The 17,828-nt window shown below is 43.3% G+C and overlaps 1 protein-coding gene across 5 annotated transcripts in view; it reads left to right on the top strand.

Moving 5' to 3' along the window:
• Nucleotides 1-17,828, top strand: part of Fli1 (Fli-1 proto-oncogene, ETS transcription factor) — a 134,439-nt gene that overhangs the window by 40,823 nt on the left and 75,788 nt on the right. The gene's annotated exons all lie outside the window — the stretch shown is intronic.

Genomic DNA, 17,828 nt, shown 5'->3' with positions numbered 1-17,828 from the left:
AGTACCTGGATTAGAGTTCTGTTTGATTGAGAAATAGGTACCCCACCCACCCACACGTGCTGATAAATGTTTAACCACTTGCTCTCTGGGCTTGTGTAAGGTTCACCCATTTATCTCCATGGTGTGGACAGTCCCACTTGGGGCCAACTTTGATCTAGGGATATGAGACATATCCCATTGGCTCCAAGGTACCTATGGGAGCCCCTGCATCCAGTGACTCTATCTCAGTTTTAGAAAGGGCACCTGTCCTCTGCCCCCAGTGCCCAGCCTAGCTTTGCTTTGCCTTGTTTCAGCAGAGAGGCCTGGAGTTGGAGGGGAGGAAAGATGAGGCGTTCCTGTGCTCTTCTCTGCCTTCTCTTCTGCAGGGCAGAAGTAAATCTTCCCTCCCAGGACTCACTTCCTCTTGGGCCAGTTCCATACTGACTAGCAAGTTCATTTTCTTCACGGCCTGAAACAAAACAAGAAAAAATACACAAGTGGCCCTTTCCAGTGGGCCTTCAGTAGAGGGGTTCTGTTTTCAGAGGAGCAGCCCCAAATGTGATGACTCTCACCACCCAGCAGCACTCATTCCAGGAACCCAGTATTGCCTCACCTCACTCCCTGAGAATGGAGAGGCTTTGATGTGGCCACACCTGGGCTCAGGTGAGGGGGCGAGGCGGTGCCCTCACAGTTGCCCTGTAGGGTGGCAGCAGGGGAAGTCTGGCTTCGTCCTTAAGGAACTATTGGGCAGGGATTGTCACAGAGTCTTGTAATGCCAAGAAGAAAGATCTCAGCAGTCACCTGTGCGGGCCCCTCCTACACAGGTGAGGATGCTGAGGCTGGGGGCAAGTTTGTCCCTATGTCACCTCTAGAGATAGAGCTCGCTCTCTTGCCTGCCACTGCCAGATGCTCCCATTGGTGACTTGCTGACATTGTTTCCCGGCATTTTTTTTTTTTCTGTGATTACTGCAACTCCTGTGAGAATAAGCTTTTTCATGTGAGCTCTCTGCCGTCTCTTCTATGTACATTCAAAGTGCAACCACAGGCATACTGGTAGACCAGCCAATAAACCAGATCTGCACCCATTTGGCGGTAAAGGGAGCCTTGGTAAAGCCAGAGTGGAGACAAAAGCCCCAGCAAATTCGGTGTTGGTGTTTTCCTTCAGGTACATGGAATAGCTTGTTTCCACTCCCCATTTACCCTAGTGGACACCACCAACTTTATCTGAATTCCAGGCAGACCAACATGGCCTACAACGTGCCACCAGATATGATGAGCAGCCTAACTCTAGCAACATTCAGTCAGTCACCTAGTTAGGAGGTAGGGGTGAGAGAAATGAGAGGAAACTACAACTTTCCACAACCTCTGCTCCCCCCACCAGAGAACACACCCTCTGCCTCATGTTCTTTCATCCAACCAGGAGAGAACCAGTCTGGATCTAGCAATAGCTGCATGGGACTGGTCCTGGCTCACAGAGCCACCCAGCTCCCAGGTGAAGCCTACAGCCTGGACAGCAGTTTGAGTTCCCCTGCAGAAGCACATTCTGCTGGAACTGTAACCAGGTGTGTAAGGACAACATCAGGACTTCCAGCCTGGCTCTTTTCTGTTCAAAGTCAAAAGGTGGGGGTGAGGGGTTGATTAATAGCGAAACAGGAAGTGAGTTTATTATATTTTTAAACAATGAGCCCGTGTCCATGGTTCAGGTGTCCTGCCTGATTTATCTCACAGTTGGGAGGGAAGAACTGCTGGCAACTCTTCTCTCTGGGCTCTAGGTTTGGGAGCAGGATTTCCTCTGTGAGTTGTCAGAGATCAGATAAAATCTTAATCTCAGGCACACGCAGGTGCAGCTTTAAGCCCTGCCACTGTGCACTCAGCTTTCGGTAGTGAGGCAGAACAATGGCTTAGAAGTCAATACAAGTATGGGGAGGGGGAAGATCCAGGCAAAAGAGGGCATGAGGGAAATGCAGGCCAAACAAGCCCTGGAAGGCCCCGGGGCTCAGGCAATTTGGGTCCCCCAGGGCTTCTTTGTATCACACATAAAGTGCACCCACTAAGGTCCTTACTGACCATCCTTTCTGAAAGGATGCAAAGCAGAAGTATACATTCACCTGTGCTTTTCCAACCCATATCTGGGGAATCAGCATGGAGAAATGTGTCCCAGGCATTGGTGGGTAGGAAGATGGGAAAACTTCTGAACTTGTTCCGCAGAATGTTTGTGCTCAAGGCTTGCCTATTTTTTCATAATACATCTTATGTCATTTCAGAATAGGGAGAACTAAGAATTTTAAGGATCTCATTTGTTAAGCAGCACCATGCTAGAGTGCTCCAAAAGGACTGTAAAGTATTTCCAATATCAGAATACAGCTTACCTGTGTTGCGTAAGCCAGCCAGCCATGTTAGCATGGGAAGTTTGAAGAAACAGAAAAGTTGAAAATCTTGAAACCAGGGTCTGTACATGACTCTTTGTGCTCTAATGTCCCACTACAATTTTCAAAGTAGCAGCTCAACTATGACTGCCGCATGTTGACGATTCGTCAAGTGGGTACTGTGTTCCCAACTCTGCTTACATTCTCTCACTCCATCCTCACAGTGGCAATTTACAGATGAAAACTCAAGTCTCAGAGGAGTTTCCTAACTTGCCCAGGTTTCAAAAGTGCATGTGCACCCAGAAGCCCAGACCCCTCTTTGCGGAACAGAATTTTCACGGCTCCACTGATCTAAAGACTCATTTTGGGAGCTTATTCAGTACGGTGAGGACCTGGGAAAAAAACAAACCAGAGCAGCAAAAGCCATGGCCCAACATTGAGAACACATAGTCAATTCCAGAAAGCAGGTAAATATCCTGGTATGCCAAGGAAATCACTTCCAAAGCAACTAAGAAGTGCTCCATGCTCAAGGTGGACCAGGATCCAAAGATGCACATTTTCCTGCTCTTGGTGGGTGCTTTGCCTTTGAGAACAAGGCAGTCCTAGGTGCTGAGCCTTTCAGACCCAGATACCCTTGACTTTTCTGTTGCCTCTCCTGCTGTTAGGATCTTGGGGAGCTGGATCAAGGGCTTTGTGAAGGATAAGCCATAAAAGGATAGGTTTAGTTATTTGCCAGGGGGATGTAACAGGGAAACCAAAGCCTAATTAATGAGTTTCAGGGGGAAACTCAATCTGTGGAATGAATGATTTCCCCAGATGTGCTGTATTAAGAGGCTCATGGAAGTCCTGCATTTTTCCATTGCCATTTTCTATGCTTTCTGAGCCTCTGCTGACTGTATCCTGAAATCCATTGGAAAAGGAAGTGCACTGGTCTCTTCTCCTTGAACAAGAAGAAACCAAAAGGCATAATGTCCCTCTTCCTTCTTAAGGAGAAGGAATCATTTTACAAGTGCTTCTGGAGGTCTTGATGAAAAGGCACACGTCCTGTCCCCTCCCAGTGCAAAATGTTCGTAATAATCTGTGCAAAAGAGCACCTTTGGATAAACACAATGTGGCTATATATACACCCCTGGCCATTTCCTGTTGCTGTCACGGCTTTGCATGCTTGAAGGTAGGGTGAGGCTGTGACCATAACCACATGGTGACATGTACATTAGCCCATGCCCTTTGCTTCCTGTGCTGCTTACAGCCTGGCTGGAGCTGGACTAAGCCTGATGCTGCCAGGCAGAAGGATCCCTTGAGGCCTGAATGTTGGGGTCAGGGTGTCAGTCTTTTGGGGCACAGGTTGCCTGGCTTCAGCTAGACAAGGATGCAAAAAACGCAAGCAAGCCAGCACGTGTGTCTAACGGTCCACTGTGTAACTTGTGCACTGCAAAACAAGAGGTCAAATAGGAAAGAGTGGCTAACAAATCGAGCAGTCCCTTCTTTTCTATTAAAGGAGCAGCCTCAAGACAAAACTTCAGGAGTGAAGTTGTATAAAAAATCATTTGGCAAAACCCAAAATTCACAACCATGTGCTAGAAACCTGTCATGCTAGAAATTTTAACCACAACTTGAACTTCAGCATTTGCCTCTCTTCTTAGGATTTCAAAATGCTTAAGTAGATATCTCACTGTGTAATTTTGGACTAGAGATAAGTGGCAAATGGGACTCCCACTTCCCCAAACAACAAAATTAAGGCATCAAAATACTCAGAGCCTTGCCCAAAAACCTATAGCAAGCCAGGAGAAAGGACCAGAATAACATTCACCAGAATCCTTTCTTTATCTAGGCAACCAGTGATTGAAACATTGTTCCTGACCTCTCTTATCCTCCTCATTTAGGAGATCTGGGGTAGAATCATGCATTTTAAAAAAGCTTTTCAGGAAATTCTGATACATAAACAGAACCACTGCAAGTCTAAGTTATTTCGACTCTCATGTTCCATGTGAATTGTTAAATAAAAACTTAGCAATTCATTCACAGGACAAATAGATCTAGGTGCTTACTGCTGCCCAGGCATGGTGCTGAATCTCAAGGTGTACCAGTGAGCAAAACTGACGAGGACTCTGCCTTCATAGGGCTTCATCTAATGGGAGAGAGTGACACAGATCGAACATTAGCACAAATCAATATATAATTATAAATGGCACATGTTTTATGAAGAAATCAAACAGTGCTCCAAGAAAGAACCGCAGGCTGGTTATCTTTTAGGTTGCAGGAAAGCCCCTCTGATTAAGATAAGCAGGGAGAAATATGCTTCATTGCTTCTAAGGCATAACCAAAGCAAGTTATGATTCTAAGAATCTATTAGTTGTCCACTCCACCTCAAAAGTAAATGATCTCCTGGGCTTGTGATGCCTGTTTGGCCCAGAGAACAACAATTCCTTCTCCTAATAGTTTGGGAAAGGGAAGCAGGGAAGGGGAGGGGAGGGGAGGGGAGGGGAAGGAGAAGCCAGGAGACTAGGCAGGTAGAGTCCTCCAATGACTTGTCATAATGGCTCTGTGGAACCATTCTTTTGCTTCCAAGATGTGCCTGAGGGATGTTTAAAGGTGCTTTGTGAAAACGGGATTCTGCCTTCAAATGAGTATGGGAAATTTTAATGAACATAAAGAGGTCTCTTTGTCTTAAGATTTATCAGAGCCCCGAATACACTCAAACAGTGTATGTTCTGAAGCTTTAAGGAAAGGGGAAGGGCCATGGGGTTTGTAGCACTTCTCAAATAAGTTTGATTGTGTGATTGTAGAACAGTTTTTTTTCTAATTGTGCACCTAACACTCAGTGTTTCTCAGACTTGCATCTGTGTAAGATTCTCTTGAGAACGTAAAAAATATTAATTCTTAGGCTCTAGCTCCCAAGATTTTAATTTACTCCATCTGGAATAGTCCCAAAAATCTACATTTTTTTAATCAACAATGTTTTGAGTGACTTTGATGCAGCAAATCCAGAAACCATGCTTTGAGAAACTCTTGGGGGACGATTGTTCTAATGAACATCTCAGTAGTTCTTCACATTTCACTCATTCCAACTTTCTTGGCTTTCCCTCATTCCTTTTTTCTCAGTTTATACTGAGTTATTGGTCCAGAGTAGATTTTAAAATACTATTACTAATAATGTAAACAGACAACAAATCCAATCAAGGGCTAGAATTTGCTGCGTGTCACACGTCAAGTTAGAAAGACTACATTTGGACTCAGTTGACAGGAGCATCAGGCATAGTATAAGATTCTGTGAATTGAAAATTCCTGAAATTGTGCAAATACAGTATGCAGTAACTTTTTTTCTAATGTGCTCATTTTTCTGTTTCTAATTAATCACCTCTCTTTGGCCACTTCTCTTCCTTTCAAATGGAACAAAGGTACCCAGAAAGACACACCTTAATGCATTCATATGCAAAGAAGTTCCTCTCCTTCAATCTCTGTGTCTCTGTCTCTGTCTCTGTCTCCCTCTCAACAGAATGAAACTGGCTCTTTCAGAGCAGAGTCAGCTCCCTTGCGCTTCTCCTATCTGCCAGGAGATCAGTTGATCAATCGGCAGGGAGACAAGCCGGACAGAACGCGTGATGGTGAGATGCACCAGTTCAGATTACCTCTGCTTGTGCAGCGGCAGCCTCCCTGGAGCCCCAAACAGCCAAACAGCAGAAGGCAAAAAATACTTTTGTAGTCATATGCAGACAGGTGGAAAAAAATTCTTAAACCACTGCCAGAGGTTTGACCTGGTTAAAAGACAAACTAGACCTGAGAGGTGAGGGAGCAGGAGATATAGAAAGGAAAATTTCAGATAAACAATACAAAACAAAACACAAAGTGTTCTCCTGCACGCTAAGCAAGCATTACTCTCCTGAGAACATTCAGAGACACTTGTACTTCTGCATGTGCAGGACCTAGATTTCAGCAAAAGATTGAGTTTTGTGTTCAAATATATACATAGGTGCATGTTTTAACCTTTTTAAAAGTGAAGGGTGGTTTAGACTGAAACCAGAACGAGAGGAAAGAGTATGTTGCATTTCTTCAGAGATAACTGCAAATCATATATGTTCATCCTTGTGACCCCGGCTGCCTGTGCCCTGGTGTTTTGCTGGGTTTGCACCAGTGCCCTAGCTGGTGGTCACTTGCTCTTGGTGACCAGTTTCATTTCCTGGTTTTGAGAAAATGGCAGTGAGGCCTGTTGCTTGGGCATGCTGTCACTGAAGGAAGTGTGCAGTTTGAAAATGTCAAAGACAGCAGGCTCATGTCCAGTGCATGCCATCAATCAGCAGAAGTATCTGGACCCCCTAATGAGCCTGCTGCAAGTTCAAACAGTAAGTAACGGACAGATAAAGATCTTGCCTTAAAACAGCCTACGATCTAACCAAAGGGGCAAGATCAAAAGGGAAAGAAAAGTAACATCAATGTGGGAAAATAAATGTCCTCATGGCCATGATGTTTGCAGGCCGAAAATGCACCAGGGGAAATGTAGCCCCTGTGGAAAGGGGCTGATATCTAGAATCCAGAGAGCTGGGCTCCCACTTGTTCCTTGCCAGCTTGGTGACCTTGAATGTGGTTTTTAGCCTTGTTTCTTTATCAGCAAAGTAGGGGAGGCAGATACCCTATCTACTTTTCTAGTCTAGTAGGGAATTAAATAAGATTATAGGAGTGGGGAGGCTCTTGTTAAGATCAGTCATAAACTATGAAATACTCTACAAATTTCATTTATTATTGCTATCATATCAGTATAGAAAGAAATCTAGAAAATACATCTTTTGCCATTTCCATTAAAAAGAGAGAAACGTAGAAAATGAACTGCATATAGGATTTGAACCAGCCTGGGATTTAGTTCTGGTTCCTCCTTGTGAGCTTAGATTCTTCTATAACAACCTGGAAGTAATTGTGATTATCAATTGTGGTCAAGATTTAAAGCACTTAACATCTTGAATTGAAGACATCTAAGAAAATACCGTACTTCCTAAGACACCGTTTGGTTTAAGTTTTTAGGGGTCCAATATTCAACTTGGGAAATTTATGATGTAGTTGGTATAATTCCGTGGAAGGTCAGCTTGATAATGGGGAAGTAATCGTCGTGATGGTCCTTGTTATGGAGTCTCTAGGTAAGATAGGCAGACACAGGGGAATTTTAACACACTGTGCTACCGTGAGTTCCTGGGGAGCTGAATAAACCAGGAGTATGAATTAGCATGAATTCAGAGAAGTGTGATGTTCTTAAGAATTTCCCAGACCTTTCTGAGCTTTCTCCCATCTTTAGATGCCAAGTCCCCTTGGAAATTCATATGATTTCTGAAAACAGAAAATGGTATTAACAATGAGATGTTTTCAGATTTTCCTTCAAGGGTCTCATGAACTGGTTTGAGATTTTGTTGTTGTTGTTGTTAGTATTTTTATTTTTCTGGTACTGTGGATGGAACCCAGGACGTTCATCTTAGCTATGTCCCCAGCCTTCTTTGTTTTTATTTTTTAAAAGTTCGAAAGAGGGTCACTGAGTGTTTTAATTGTACAGGCTGGGCTCAAACTTTTGATCCTCCTGCTTTAGCCTCTCAGAGTGCTGAAATTATATGCCTGCACCATCACATGCATCTTGAAAAGTTGTTTAAAATAATTTTGAAGGGAAAGGACAAAGGACAATTAAAATAAGAACCTGGAATTGGGGTGTCATTGATTCCGAGGTTTCCTAGTGGTCAAATCTCTATGAGGTATCCAGAGGCCAAATTGATCATCCTGGGGCAGATCCTAAGCATCCTGAGCATCCTTAGGCATCATCACAGAGGCGATCTATCCAGGGTAGCACTGAGTCTTTCCTGTTTAAATCCTTCACTCAACCCTACTAAACAGGAAATGCAAGCTACTAGAGCTGAATGTGCAACCATCCCCCAGGTCCCCAGACTCCTCCCCCACCCAGCAAAAGTGCATTATTCTTTGGTTTCCATTCTGATGAACTGCACACACATTTAATATATGCAGTGTAATCCTAACTCATTCGAAATAAAAGAGCTGGCAGTAATTCTTACAATCTGAAATCTTACACTTGGGAAACTTCCAATGGGAAGAGAAATATGAATTAGTAAGCTACAACATGAAGTAGTGGCATGAGTATTCTGGCTTCTAAAACCCTTAATAAAGTCATGATTAAGAGATGTACTTATAGCAGGCTTGTCACACTTGAAATTCTAATTGGTGATTTGACACCTGAGTCAGTTTGACACTTGTGTAACTTCAGTTTGAGAATGTAGGAATTTGGAGAGATTTCTAGAGACATATTTATTTCAGATGCATGCTGAAGTATGCGAGGTACAGATAAAAAGATCTACTGTGGCTCAAGTGTCTCCAAACAGAAGTCTACCACTAATAGTATACCAGTAAACTATGTTGTCTTTTGGATTTCCAAGGCAGATGTTCAACAAATATTGTTTATCTGATCAATGGTAAAACTTTTCTCAGATTCTAGAAAAGATAGATAGCTACTGCTTTGTCTGTGTGTATACTTTCTGTTACAATAGCATTTGCATAGGTTAAATATAGTACAATTTTTAGTGGTTTTCAAAATGCATCATAATTTGTGGATATCTGTGTGTGCAGGTGTGTGTGTATAGGACCATGAACAGGCCAAAGACCCCTTCTAGTGGGGGTAAAGGCTCACTCAGACCCTCAGTACAGCCCCATCAGTGCCCCCCGAGAAAGCATACCTGCCAACCAAAGGACTTTGCCACAGCTCTGCCAAAGCTCCACCTTGCAAACATTTACAAAAGGCCCAGAAGTGAAACAGTATGAGACTCTTTTGAAGCTCAAGAAGCATATTTCTGCAGTAGATCTAACTCCTAAGAGGACAGGGACTTCTGCAGGCTCATTTTGAACTGAATTTGTTGAATCTAGCTAGCTCTGTGGAGATGATCATGTAAGTCCAGATGGGGAACCTGAAAAAAGCCTGAGATATCACAGAGAGGTGCAGAGAAGTCCTAGGTGCCCAAGCAGCTCCATCCTCTCATCTGAGAAATGGATATATTCTCTGGCTCACCTTAAAGCGTTTTTCTCAGGACCGCTTTACTGGGATCTGTAAAAACAAAATGCAAACCCAAAGTTTTCACAAGCAAGCCCTGTATAATAGACACATAGAGAGCCTGTTGGATCTCCAGACAGACAGACAACACCCCACCCCCACCAGAGACTGTGCTTTCTACGTGGTACCTCTCTTGTACCAGTGAGTTCTGGGATTTGAATGAATCATGGGTGAGAATTTAACCGTTTGTCTCCAAGCCATGAACACATATTCACAGGAATATTCCTTCCCCTCATCTTTAACAACTGATTTTTAATAAAATAAGTAACACATGAATATAGGATTGGAAAGAATTCAAACAGAGTTCAAGGGAAAACTCCATTGTCACACTATACCCTGCAGTCTTACTGCTCATTTTAGAAGCGTCCATCAAGTTTATTGAGGTAGTGAGGTAGCTCATTTGAATAATAAATTACTCTGTTTCTTCTCCTTCAGAAACTTTCTGTTAGGCTAACTCCCCATTACTTTTGCTATAATACTTGCTAAGTTTTTGTGGAAGGTTCACTTTCTATCCAAATGCAGATGGATGCCTGGGACTTATTATTATATTGAATGCCGAGGGCTCCACAATCAGCAGCAGGATTGCTTCATCTAAACTTGTGTGGAAGTAGCCCACTATCTTTATGGACATAAGTGGTCATAAGCAGTTCCCCTAGTTAGACTTTCACATCAGCACACTTGAACTTTGGAGCTAGGAGGGATAGGCGAGTATATCCAAATTCTATCATTATGTTTTTCATCTTAGTGTGAAATCAGAACATTTGTTTTAATATTGTCATTATAGTAGTATAATTTTGTGAGAATGTCTTCATGGGGGACCAAACCCTGTTCATGTCACCTTCATCCTCCCTCCAACCCTCCTGCCCCAGATCCCATTGCTCTCATTTTATACTCAGACAAGTAAACTTTGCTCCAGACCCCACAGTTGGTCCCCAGAAAGCAGGACTCTGTATTGTCGGCGATGGTGCAGTGCTTTTTCTGCGCTACACTGTATCTTCGACATGTGCTTCTTGCTATCATCCTGTGCTAAGAAATAACACATAGCCAAATAATGCATAGCCAATGCATAGAAAGAGGACATTGAAATATAAGACAACCAAGGCTCCAGCTTTCCCCTGTTACTCAGAGCCATCCACCCCCACATCCACCACCACCCAGGCATTCCAAATGCTTCCAGGTGGGACTCCCAAGTTCAAGGCCATTTGTATTTTTGCTTATCTTCTAGCTGCTGGGCCTCTGCATGCAATAGAGTGAACATTACCCAGCTTTATAGCCAGAGAGATCTGGATTTTATTCCTGACACCCCACTTCAAGCTGTGTGACACCGGGCACATCACATATCCCAGCTCAGGCAGCTTCTTTACTTGCAAACTATCAGTCTCCCTAATACCTTACAGAGTTGTCACATGGGCAGATAACACAATGACTGTAAAAGCACTTTGGGCAAGAAATTGTTTTATGCAGATTGCAATTGTTATCAATGTTTGGCTCATTCTTTTTACATCCAGGACTGAAAAGATTTCTTTTACTGATGCCAGAATAACAACAACAAAAATTGAGCAAAGCCCCAGAGCTGCATTTCTGCTCAGGAGTCCCCTGTACTATATCTGTGTTGCGCTTTCCAGTGTGTAAACTGAAACAAAACAAAACAAAGCAGAAAAGAAGAAGGAAAGGCAGCAGCAAATAGTGCTTGGCTTTGCATTTTCCCTTCTGTTTTCTGATTAGAGTTTCCACAGCTTGTGAGTGCAGAGAACCTCAAAAGATTGTGTTTGCTGCAGATAAGCACCAACCTCGATGCTTATCAGCTTATCTCCTGCACACTCACACTCTGCAAGCTTCAAAGACAGGGGAGATCTCTCAGCTTTGCTCTGGTGAGAGGCAAGTGCTCCTGGCAGGTCTCCACTGCAGGTATGGCCCAAGAGCCTCTGCATCATGTCTTCAGGAACTTGGTACTCTTGTTCCTCTCCATGCAGAAGAAGGAAGCAGGAGGTTGTTTGAGGATGGGCAATAGGAGGGAAGAATAAAAGGACTAATATGAAATAAACTCAGAAAGGCTGAAAAAGTAGGTATAGGGAAGAAGGGGAAGGCAGACTGCTCATCCACCCAGTACCCCCACCCACCCAACTCCTCTAGGCTCACCTTCCCCTACTTTCTTTGGGTTTGCCCACTACGCTTTCAATTCCCAAGACTTTTGGCAGAGTGGGACAGTGGCAGGGAGTGGGGAGACAGGAGCGGGGGAGGGGGAGCCAGCATTTTATTAGGCTGTTGAATTTGATTTATTAGGGGGGAAAAATCCTCTGCTTTCTTGCCACACAGGTTATTCTCAAAGCAAAAACTCTATTTTACTTTGGAAAAAAAATGGTGAAAGTGCCTACAGTTATGAATGGAGCTCTTTGTTACCTTCCAGATCGACAAGACAGACTGTTTGGTTCATGTCTGTGCACTAGCAAAGGAGTGCAGGGGCCTGGGAGACAGATGTGGCCTTAATTGCATGGAAATATTAGAAGATTGTTAAGCCATTTTGACAGGATTTTCCTTTTGCTGCAGGAGCAAAGGACCACGTCTGAGCTGCATCAGGTCTAGCCAGACCCTCTGGCTGAGCCTGTCGTTCCCATGTGTGAGGGACATATGCGCCTCAATTCACTAGTCCTGATATTAGAAAGGGAATAGGTGGCTCCTTGTCACCACCTTTACCCCACGTCTGTGCCCTATAAGTACAGAGAACAAATCTCCCAAGAAACCCTCTAGCCTGTAGTGGGGGTTGGAAGAGAAGCTGCTTTTTGAACTCAATTGGTACACGTGCTCCTTGACTTACCGTGAATTTGCATCCCCATATGTTGAAAATATTGTTAAGTCAAAAATGCACTGAAGCTAGCCAAGGTGGTACATGCCTGTAATCCCAGCACTCTGGGAGGCTAAGGCAGAAGGATTGAAAGTTACAGCCAAGCAAGGGCAAATTAATGACTTAGGAAATCCTGTCTCAAAAAAAAAAAAGTTCTGGGGATGTAGTTCAGTGCAAAGGCCCTAGGTTCAATCTCCAGTACCACACACACACACACACACACACACACACACACACACACACACACATTTAATATAGCTAAACTACTAAGCACCTTACCTTAGCCACACAGCACACTAGAATATTGGTCCTTTCCCCCTGTGATTGTGTGTGGCTAACTGCAAGCTGTGGCTCACGGCTGCTGCCCAGCATGGTGAGACAGTATCATGGGTGGGGGCAATAGCTCAGGCACTCAACAGTAGAGCATGGGCCTAGCTTGGGCAAAGCCCTGGGTTCAGTCCCCAACAGCATTGCAGGGTTGGGGGAGAGATTGTCATATCACAAATCACTAGCCCAGAAAAAGATCAAAATTCAAAGTATGGTTTATATCAAATGTATATGAATTGCACATGATTGCAAAATTGAAAAATCTTAAGCTGGGGACCATCTGTTTTTGAGGATATATACACATACGCACAATGGAGGGTGATCAGATTGTCTGCAGACTGAAAGGGAGGCTCCATAAACCTCTAGGGACCCACACAGGTCTTAAAGAGTGAATCTGTCCCCATAAAAAATAGTCATATACAAAGACAGCTTCTTCCTTTTCTATTTGCTTCTTCCCTTGGTCTGTACATATATTTGGTGCTATAGAAGTCATGGTCCATGGGAGTCCAGAAATTAGAACTGAGAAATCCTTAAACAATGCTAGGTTGTCAAAGAAAAAACTCCATAAATATGGTCAACTTCATTTCTCTTAGGCTTGCCTTGTTGTATCTTCCATATATTTATAGCACTTGCCCCCCCCCCCATGCACACACACTTGCCCTGTTAGCTTTCTACATGCACAGGGAAGGCAAATATCTTACCATTACTTAAATTAAAAGTAATTAGTGGTGTTCTTCTGCTGGGAGGGAGGGGAAGCCCCTGCAAAGCCACAGTGCTGTAATCCCTTTGGGTTACAAGGGTAAACGTTTTAGAGCAGGTCTTTCTCAATTAGGTCAGACAATGTCCATGGTTGGGATTTGGAGCAGGTCAGGATTACACAATCCTCCCTTCAGAGAGGTAGGGTAGCCTGAAGCATCCTGTCAGGGGCCACTTAGAGTTGGGGTGGTGGGTGGTTGCTTAGGTGATATTTGGGCCACAGCCTCGGAGGGATGGAGACTGGGTAATCAGTGAGGAAGATAGGTGGAGAGAGAGGAGGAGGGAAGGTGCAGAGGCTGAGACCTTGTTTTCTTGCAAACATGGTTGCTAACTCACCTCTAGATACCATTAACAGATAACTTAACAGGTGAATTTGGGCATTAGTTTGTCAAGGTATGGGTGTTGGGGGAACATACTCAATCGTACCAGTCGTCTTCTTCCTACCATGCGTGCTGTAGAGTCTGGGATGGCAGGTTCATTTGAGGCTTGCAGGCGATTTGTGATCAGGAAAGTCCTTTGGGCAATGAAGTGTTGATATTCCTGTTCAGTTGGCTACTTTCTCCTCCTCTGAAATCCCCCTCCTTCACAGTTGATTGTGCCATTTTACTTTGCTTCATGTCCTGTCCTTCCACCTTCTCATGAGGCAAGGAGCCAGCTGCTTGACCGCTTTCTGCGATGCCATGTTGATTGGGGTGGCAGGAGAAGCATTGTGTCAGACTATTTCAGGAGCTCATGGGGACACTAACAATGCACTGCTTTAATATGTAAATGCTTATACTTTCCAGAGGACCTTGCTGTTATTTAATTTAATCCTCACACATACCATAATTTCCACTGCATTTAAGTCAGGCCCTGTTCCCGATTCCTATTGTCACCTTTTGACCTGTGAACACAACCTGTGTTTACACAGCACATTAGCAGGGCCGCTGACTGTCCAGAGTAAGCATCAGTATTCACAGAACAATCTACATACCTGTCACATTTATATTCATTGCAAACACTGCCACATCACTGAAGGAAAAGTTCACCAAATTATGCTAATGTCATCCCTCCGTATCCAGTATCCACAGGCAATTAGTAGATGCTCAAGTCTCTTCTGTAAAGTGGCATAATATTTGCATATAACCTAGGCATATTTTCCTGCATACTTTATTTGTTTGTTTGTTTGTTTTTGGTACCGGGGATTGAACTAGGGACCTTGCGCTTGTGAGGCAGGCGCTGGAACCACTGAGCTAAATCCTCTACCCCTTCCTGCATTCTTTAAATCATCTTTAGATGATAATAATATTTAGTAAAATGTAAATGTTATATACATAGTTGATATGTTATACTCTTTATGGAATAATGACAAGAAAGAAATGTCTGTACATACTCAGATCTGACACCATGTTTTTTCAAATATTTCAGATATTTTTGAATCCTCAGATGTAGATCTGTTGGATATAGAGGACCGACTGTAATCAACACATGCCACTAAATCTGTGCTGTCATTTTTTCATTGACACATTCTTGACTTTTATCACAATGCCTGACACACAGTAGATATCCAATAAATATTTATTAAAAGTATAACTGCACCAATGAATGAAAGCTTTTTTGTATGACAAATATGTTTCATAATACCATCATGAGACAAGACATATTAAAGAAATATCCAGAGTTTGGTATGTTTTCAGTAGCACGTTATCTGGCCACCAAATATATATGCCTAGAACCTGTGCTGTTCAATATGGTAGCCATTTGTAACATGTGGCTAATTAAATTTAAATTAACTGAAATTAAATGAGGTTTCAAATTCAGTTCCTCAGTCGCTACTCACTTCTGCATGACCCAGTGTAGATTTTAGAATAGTTATCTCATTACAGAAGTTTCCACTGGGCAGTACTGGGCTAGAAGACCAAATCAAAGGGTTTAACTTCTTCCTGTCAAAAAATAAAAGGCGGGCCAGGGATTTAGCTCAGTGATGCTGCCGCCTGCCTCGAAACTTCAAGTCCCGAGTTCTATCCCTGATACAAAAAATAAAGAGGTTTGTGTAAACACTTTCTCCTTAATTCTGATTTTATTGTAAGATTGATGCTGAAGATTATGCATGCATTGTTGTTTTCCAGAATCCTAAATATGTTTTAGAACCCTTCCAGCCTGTCATCATTAGATCTGAGAACTTTCTTGGTTCAAGCTTAGAAGGTGAAAGGAGCCAGGGATTTAGCTCAGTGGTGCTGTGCCTGCCTCGAAAGTACAAGGTGTTGAATTCAGCCCTTGTTACCTGGGGGGTGCGGGGGAGAAGGTGAAAGGTGATCACAAGGTGGTCTCCCTGCTCCCACCATTCCCAAGGAAACAGATTTGGGAATGTTTTCTCCAATGACTTTGGCCTCTCATGAAAATAACCAACCCCATAATGAATATGGAGAGATCTCTTTCATGCAGAAAACCAAGCTGAAGTAGCAATAAAAGATTTTGGACAGTTTTGCCTATGGATCCTAATGTAAATGGAACTGAGCAGGAAAAAAAGAGCTAAGAAGCATTTTGATGAGGTTTGGGGTATCTCCTCAGGACATCTCTACTTGGTAGGTTAGTTTCCTGTTTCCCATAAATTTCGGGACTGTCAAGGGTTGGTTTATTGCCACCATGACACATGTCCTTGAGACAGACAGACGGGCATGGTTCCTGCTGGGCAAGGCCAGTACCTCTATGGTCTTCCAAGAGTAGAACACTAAGTGCTGTTATGAAGTAACTAAATGAGTCCCAAGAGCCTAGAAACTGTCAATGGGTTTCAGCTGGGGTCTCTACGCATAGTTTTATTGAGATTGAAAAAGAAAATATCTCCATGTAATCCCACTGAGATGTTTTCGTTGGAGGGCCAAGGCAGGGCTTGTTCACAAAATATCTGCTTTTCCTATAGATGGATGCTGAGAGACAGGCAGCCCCAGTGCCAGACTGCCTAGGTTTGGCACTCAAGTGAAGCAAGGATGAAGGCCAACTCAGTGGGCGACAGCCTTGAGGCTGGCTGCCAGCTAAGAGACCAGCTGCGGACTGGAGATGGAGTCTGAGCTTCTTGTTGAGAGGCTGCTTGGCTTCTCATGGATAGACCAGGCTGTCCTCAGTTCCCCTTACTTCCTCCCTGGAAAAGAGAGCAAGGATGACAGCTGAATGGCCCACAAAGCTAACGGACGTGAAGATACACAATTTTGCCCATAGGGAGGGCGGCCGTGGAATGTGTCATCACAACTGGGACTACTCTGAGAGTTAAAGGAGGCACAAATAAACATTTTCTGGACAGGCATAAAGTGGAATCTTCCAGGCTAATGGGGTTATAGGATCGCTTCACTAACAAACTTTAGGATTAAGCCCTGGAAGGTATCTTGCCAATTATCCCACTTAGTCTTTTTATACTATAGGTTCAGAAACAATCCCAGGGAGTTTATGTGTTTTTCTTATATTAGAACATGTAGATTATAATAAGATTATGTTTAGGGAGTGCTTACTATGTGACAGGCATGTTAGTATACTATTATTTTCCCTGTTTTACCTAAGAGGAAATGAGGCACAGAGAGATCAAAGAACTTGCCTGAGATCCTGGAAGTGGCAAGTGGTAGATGCAAGGTTATGACCTGAGAGTCTGGCTCCACTAGCAATGTCTCAGATGACAGTGGAGTACTCTGCCTCTCAGGCAGGTACAGTGCAGCATCCTTTTCAAGCACCAACTCACTCAGCTCTCACATCAACCTTTTTTTTTTCTCATTAAGTTTGGTACATTTTAGGTATACAATATAGTTACATTCATCATTAGGATCTTGTACCTTTACATGATGTGTCTTTGTCCTTATTTTTTCCCCATTCCCCTGTCCTCCCTTCAAAACCTCTACCCCTCCCAATTTACAAAGATTTTGTTTCCATTTTTTCCTTTTCTCTACCCCATTTAGACCTTTCTTTCCTATTTCACATTATCAATTATACATTTGATCCTTATTTACACTTTTAGTTTCTCATACCAGGGAAACTATTCAGTATTTACACATGTGGCTCTCACATCAACCTTTAGAGGAAGGCCTGGCACTGTGCTCATTTTATGGATGAGGAGACCAAGGCACTCAGGTAATAAGGTCCACTTTAAAGAAAATTCATCTTTGAGGCACTTAAAATCTAGTTAGAGAACCAGAACTTAACCTTCACAAAATTATAAGGTCAAACAAGATCTAGAAATGAGCAGTGTGACCGGACATCTAGGATAATGTGCAGAATCGGCGGTGGAGGTGGAAGGCACAGAAGGTTTCAGTGTGAGAGTACTGTGGTGGTCTGAAGTGTCCAGGGAGCCTTCCTACAGAGTGATCAACAGTTGGGTAAATGAATAATTTGGGTTGGTCAGAGAGGATAGGGAAGGCAATTCTGTGAGGGGAAAGCTGAATCCAGGAAAGGGGAAGGCAAGTTGATTTTCACAGACACCCAGTAAAAAGAAGTCCAGAAATGCATATTA

Source organism: Heterocephalus glaber, unplaced genomic scaffold (assembly GCF_053883595.1).
Source record: "Heterocephalus glaber isolate CG9 unplaced genomic scaffold, H.glaber_assembly_v1.0 deba00001446, whole genome shotgun sequence".
In the NCBI taxonomy this organism is placed as follows: Eukaryota; Metazoa; Chordata; class Mammalia; order Rodentia; family Bathyergidae; genus Heterocephalus; species Heterocephalus glaber.
The sequence above is the reverse complement of the archived record's forward strand: the minus strand, read 5'-3'. Positions and strand labels throughout refer to the sequence as shown.